This window comes from Suricata suricatta, chromosome 5, assembly GCF_006229205.1.
Source record: "Suricata suricatta isolate VVHF042 chromosome 5, meerkat_22Aug2017_6uvM2_HiC, whole genome shotgun sequence".
Lineage (NCBI taxonomy): Eukaryota > Metazoa > Chordata > Mammalia > Carnivora > Herpestidae > Suricata > Suricata suricatta.
Window position 1 is genome coordinate 76,933,195 of NC_043704.1, and position 6,457 is coordinate 76,939,651.

Sequence of the window (6,457 nt, forward strand, 5' to 3'; positions counted from 1 at the left end):
TATTGGGGGGGGGGGAGAGAGAGAGAGAGAAAGAGAGAGAGAGAGAGAACCCCAAGCAGGCTCCACACTGTCAGTGCAGAGCCTGGTGCAAGGCTGGAACTCATAAACTGTAAGATCATGACCTGAGCCAAAGTTGGACACTTAATTGACTGAGACACTCAGGTGCCCCTCATTGAATGAATTAAAATCAGAACCTATGGAGTTGGTAATGCTCAGATATGTATAGAGAGTTCAATACATATTTTTATGCTTACTATGGGACAGTTACTGTGCCAGGTGCTATAGGAGAGCAATAAATTATGCAGATATAAAACTTTTCTTCAAAAGAATTATTTAAAATATAGTAGAAGAAAAGTATACATCTATAAACTATTTTAGAACAAGGCAGCCAATCTGAAGTCCATGAGAGATTTCTTTAGAAGAGTATTGGCTTGGGTAATTAACCAGTGCATTCACTATATTGTAAGTTCCATGATTAAGAGCCCAGTCTTTGAATTACACTGCCCCTTGAAACAATCAACAAAACCAAAAGGCAGCCAATGGAATGGGAGAAGATATTTGCAAATTGCATATCAGATAAAAGGTTAGTATCCAAAATCTAATCTAAGTTCTAAAATAACTACTCAAATTCAACACCCAAAAACCAAAAAAAAAAAAAAAATCCATTGAAAAAATGGGCAGAAGTCAAGAATGGACACTTTTCCAAAGAACACATCTAGATGGCTAACAGACACATGAAAAGATGCTCAACATCACTCATCATCAGGAAAATACAAATAAAAACTACCACCTCACACATGTCAGAATGACTAAAATTAACAACTAGGAAACAGCAGATATTGGCAAGGAAGCAGAGAAAGAGGATCTCTTTTGCACTGTTGATGAGAATGAAAACTGTTGCAGCCACTCTGGAAAACAGTATGGAATTTCCTCAAAAAATTAAAAATAGAGCTACCCTATGACCCACCAATTGCACTGTTAGGTATTTATTCAAAGGATACAAAAATGCTGATTTGAAGGGGCACATGCACCCCAATGTGTATAGCATTGCTATCAACAATAGCCAAATTATGGACACAGCCCAAATTTCCATCAACTGATGAATGGATAAAGAAGATGTGGTTATATACAAAATGAACGCAACTAGAGTGTATTATGCTAAGTGAAATCAGTCAGTCAGATGAAGACGAATACCATACAATTTCACTCATATGTGAACTTTAAGAAACAAAACAGATAGGCATAGGGAAAGAGAAGGAAAAGTCAGATTAAAAAAACCATAAGAGACTCTTAAATACGGAGAACAAACTGGGGGTTGTTGGAGGGGAGCTGGATGGGGCGATGGGCTAAATGGGTGATGGGCATAAATTAAGGAGGGCACTTGTTGGGATGAGCACGGGGTGTTATATCTAAGTAACAAATCACTAAATTCTACTCCTGAAACCATTACTATCTTCTATGCTAACTAACCTGGATTTAAATTTTTAAAAATAAGTTAAAAAAAATAAATAAAACAGTTACTGAAGTAGCATTTCCTATCAATTCTTCTGGGTAAAGACAAATCCAGAGTTTTTTGACATACAAACAAACCAAGCTCTATCTTTTCACAAACATAAATGGCTGTCAAAGGAAGAATTCTAGGCTGAGAAAAATGCAACAACTCAAAGTATGTTCAAGGAAACTAAATAGGTGAAGAAATAATTATGTCCGATGGGACAGGAGATGGTAAAAGGAGGAACCAAGTGAGATGTAGAAGCTCTAGAATAGCAAAGTAATGAGTGTCTACTAGGCTCTTTTCCCCTTCTTATTCTTTTTTGAGAAAAAGTTTTGAAAAAATTTGTTGAACTCATATAACAGTCTAACCAAAATTAAAATTAAAGAAAAATATTGAATCATAATCCCATTTTAAATAAGAATGATTTCTCTTTTCTTCAATTCCCCCTGAAAGCTCTTGTCCAACATCTATCACAGTCCCTAAATATTTTCTAAAATATATCTGTAAGAGGGATGCAATATGGAGAAACAATTTCATCCCTCAATTACCTCTTGGCCACACAGTATTTTAGTGCTTGACATTACCAAGTGCTTTCATAGATATTCTCATTCAAGTTCCACAACAGTGAGATGTAGGTAAATTTTTTTTCTACTAGATGGAGCTAAATCCTGTGTTTTGTACCTCAAGGTCCATGTTCTTTACAATAATCCCCAGTTAACTCTGTAGTTCATTTGATCTTAGTGCTCTGGGCAGCTATGAGCACTAAAAGGGTGCACTCCACAGTCTAGGGGCTCATGAGGACAGCCTGACCTAGAACCAGGTGTGTTAACCAAGATGAGGCAGAGGTTGAGTGTGGCTGTGGGGCTGGGGAGGGACCAGCCTGCTCTATATTTTAGGAGAGAAATGGGACATGAGTGAGAAATGTCAGGAGTCCCATTAAGCAGTTAACTATGCAGGGCAGGGCAGGTTACTGAGCAGACCTGTAGTCTATGTGGGAAGCATCTACAAAGACTTAGGAAAATTATGTATCTATAGCCTCTTGGGCATATTAGGAAGGCAAGGATTCAGGAATTGTAGTAAAAATTCCAAGAAAAAGCGAGAGTCAGAGTGTTACAAATGGCAATGTTTTTCAAACTTTTTGGTGCATTAGAGTCACCTGCAGGTCTTTTCTGGAATGCTAATTCTGATCAGATAGGTCTGAGGGAGGACCTGAGATTCTGCATCTCTATCTAACAAGCTCTCCCGTGTTATGGATGCTCATGGTTCTCTCCTGATTAGCAGAGCTCTAAAAGCAAAATAGGACAAATTAGGTGTCAGGGGCTCTGGGGCTATCTTAGATGAGGATTCCTCCTGAAAACTCCAAAGTCCAAACTGATACGTAGGGATCACTCCACCTCTGCTATGTAGAGTGAAAGAGCTCAACACAAGGCTAAACTGACCCACAGTCTCTGCTGTGACAGTAGTGATGGAGAGGAGTCTCAGTTCGCAGGAGAGTATTCCCCTGAGACCCACAAGCCATACAGGGCCATTCTCAAGTCATTTGATATTTAAATACTCTTTAAACAGGCTTTGATATCTTTGCAGAGAACTCAAGTCAGTCTTTTCAGAGCCTGCCCTAGGTCAGTGGGAAATAATAAGTATGAGATTCTTATTGTTTTAAATCTGCAGAAAAATTTGGGAGCATGGCTTTGCATCTGTAGCTTACCCAAGAGAGCTGAAAATAGGATTCACTGGCAGAGAATGTCATCTGCTGTGTCTGAGATTGAAACAAAAGCCAGATGGGCCCCAAAGACAGAAGAGGTGGGACAGATCAGAAATGCCCACCAAGGGCTATATAAAATACAGGAGGAGAAATTTGTATTTTACCCTTTGAACCGAAAGAGTGTTAGGAGAGTGATCACCTTTAAACGAGGTGGTCAGATGTCTAATGTCAAAGATAAAGCTGGATACTAGTTAAAGTGATAAGGACAGATTTCCATCAGTAATATACTATTGCAATAAAGGGAAAAAGTGCAATGCGAACCGAATTTTCAACTTTGATTTGTACAGAAGTGACTGGGCATAGAGAGGGAGAATGAGGGAATAAGGAAGGAAGTCAACAGAACCTCAGCAGAGTCAATGAAGTAAAAAATTACAAAAAGCAGGAAGATGGGTGGGGGGTGTCCCTGTCAAATCCATCTGGATTTGTCAACTAGTTCTTATCAGACTTGGGCTCTTGGTTTTCCACCTAAGCTGGGAGACAGGGACCCTATTTCAGATGTTGGCTGGAACAAGCAGTAAATTCTTTTGGCAGCTTTGAGTTTTCTTAAGCAGATACTTTAAGAGGAGCTAGGGTCATCCTAGGGATGTAGCATTAAGCTATTAGAAGCTAGGATCATATTTTGTACAAGTCTTTATAGGCCAAGGTTTAGGCCTAGTCAAGAAGAGGGCTCAGAGGAACCTGGCTGGAGTTCAGTCAGAGGAAATCCTTGTGACTAAATATGGTGACATTGAGAGTTCTGGGAAGTTCCTAAATGGCTCTACCTTTGGAAATCTCTGAAGCCTGGAAAATATGCTCACATTCAGTCCTTTGCTATGATATCATCAGAGCGCCAAAGATGCATAAAAAAGAATTATCAGCTATATTAATAATAGCGAAGTAAACCACAAGTAAACCACATTGCAGGATTATTTATATGGCATAAAAGATTAGTACTAGAAAGTCTCAAAGAATTTATCTATACAGCCTCATCTTCACTATCCCCATCGCTGGTGCATTCTAGAAATGTGGACAGTGCAATTCAAGAAAAGGGAATTGTCTTTCCCAAGATCACGCTTAGCTAGGGAGAGAGTCAGTTACACGTCAGATATACGGTTTAGGTTCAGAACAAGGAGTTGCTGAAGCAGTGTGGGGAATTCGATTTCACAAATGCTGGGATTCTCCCTTCCTAAACGGAGTTTGCACTGCCTACCCAGCCCTCCCCACGCCCACCTCCCCGCCCATCCTCCAGCACCATCCATAGCCTCAGGTGTAGTGGGAGGCATGAGTCCCGATGCCATCTGTGCTGCTAGGATGCCCTGGTATTTCCACCCCCACCCCCTGCGTCTCATCTCCACCCCTAGATTTTCTGTTTAGGAAAATATGCACGGAAGCTAAGAACTGCTCGCCCTCATCTCTCTCTTCCTCTCACCACTCCCCACACATATAAACACACATTTCTCCCTTGAGTCAGTTTGTCAAACCTTTTGTTATTTACCCTTTCATGTCACAAATAAGTCTGGTCTTGCCAATGTGAACCACATTGCAGGATTATTTATATGGCAGCAATTGCTTCCTGCATCTGTGATTATAACCTAGGGGAGAGAAGGAAAGTGCCGGCTGGTCCTTCAAGTGTTTCCTTTTTGCTTAAGTCATTAACGTTCCAACATTTGGAGCAGGTTTTCTGCCTTGGCTTTTAGGCGCTAAACTAACGTTACATTAAAGTGATAAATGATGCTATAAAAATGAAGAACCCCAGCTGAGGGATTAATGTGAGGTGCCCTTTAAGAAGGATTTAGATTGTGTGTTTTGAATGTATTTGTGATGAGATTTCTTGAGCATCTCTGTAATATACCGGCTTTACACTCTTGCATTCTCATGTTGTCTGTTTAAACAATGTCAGATCAACTCTCGCTTCATAGACACCAAAGATAAATCTTCTCATTAAAAGAAGCCCTTTTGGTCCGATCCAGGTGGAAGCCCATGGTAGGCAAATGATTAAGCGGCTCCTCTGAACTCATTACCATTCATTCTGTCCACACTGCCTTCCTCTTCCTAATCTCTTCCTTTCTTTTTCCCTCCGCAAGAGCCAGGCTGTTTTTTCATACAAGTGGGTGAAGTCTTGCTCTGACATACTATCGTATGCAGGTGGTTTGGCAGAGGATAAAAAAAATCTTCATTGCTGACAACTCTGCTATTGAGTCTTCCCCCTAAAGCAGGGCTGTTTTTTGTTATCATCAGGTTACTCCAGATTACAGAGGGGTGAGTTAAAGAAAAGCTCAAACATTTTCATCGTTTTGCCATAGGTACATTTATTTTATTTTTACATTTGTAAGAAGCTAAAACTAAAACTCTTGTTCACCCAAGTACAAGCTGTTAGTCAAAGCATCAGAAGACATATGTGGTACTATTTGCTAGGAAGATAATTACATTTCCATTAACCAAAATACTAACATTAAATTATTTCTTAATATCACCTTTAGTGAGTAGATCTTTTCCCCTCATACCTTTAGTCTAATGTCACCATCTTAACTTCTCTTACTGGCACTCAAAAACAGTTATGATACAGGATGACGTAGGTATAAGAGGTGTCATAGCAACCAGAAGAAGCTGCAATTATCCTGCAGTGCTATCAGTTTGGTATTGCAGGGACTTATGCTCTTTAAAAAAAAAATGTGTACTTTCTTTTCAAGTTAAGGCAATTAGAAATCTGTGCAGATTGGCTATTACTTGGAATCTGCAAAAGCACATCTGAGCCCAGTTTTTCAGCTTCTTATTTGCAGCACACATAAAGAAAAATGGGGGTTATATTGCTCCTTCAAGCCAAAGATGCTTTGGGGGATTCCTTGGGGTCTTCTATTTTATCTTGAATGTTCCAACTGAAGGACTACAGTCTTCTCAAACTTATCAAGTCATTGTAGTTCTCCAGGTCCCTTCCCTCCCTTTTGGATTAGAATTGATTCACACAACCTGGAAGATTATGTGTCTTCAGGCACATACAGAGACATAGGGAAAGTGAGTTCTTAAAACTTAAAACGGAAAAGTAAGTGATAAGAGTAATTCAAAGATGCCTGTCTGTCAATAGTTCATCAGTATGATCACTTTCCTGTATTAAAGAGACCAACTGGAAAAACTTGTATACTTAGTAAACGCATAGCAGAAATACTGGAATCTGAGCCTTCCTCTCTATGGATGACCATTTTCAGCTCCCCATTACTCATCAA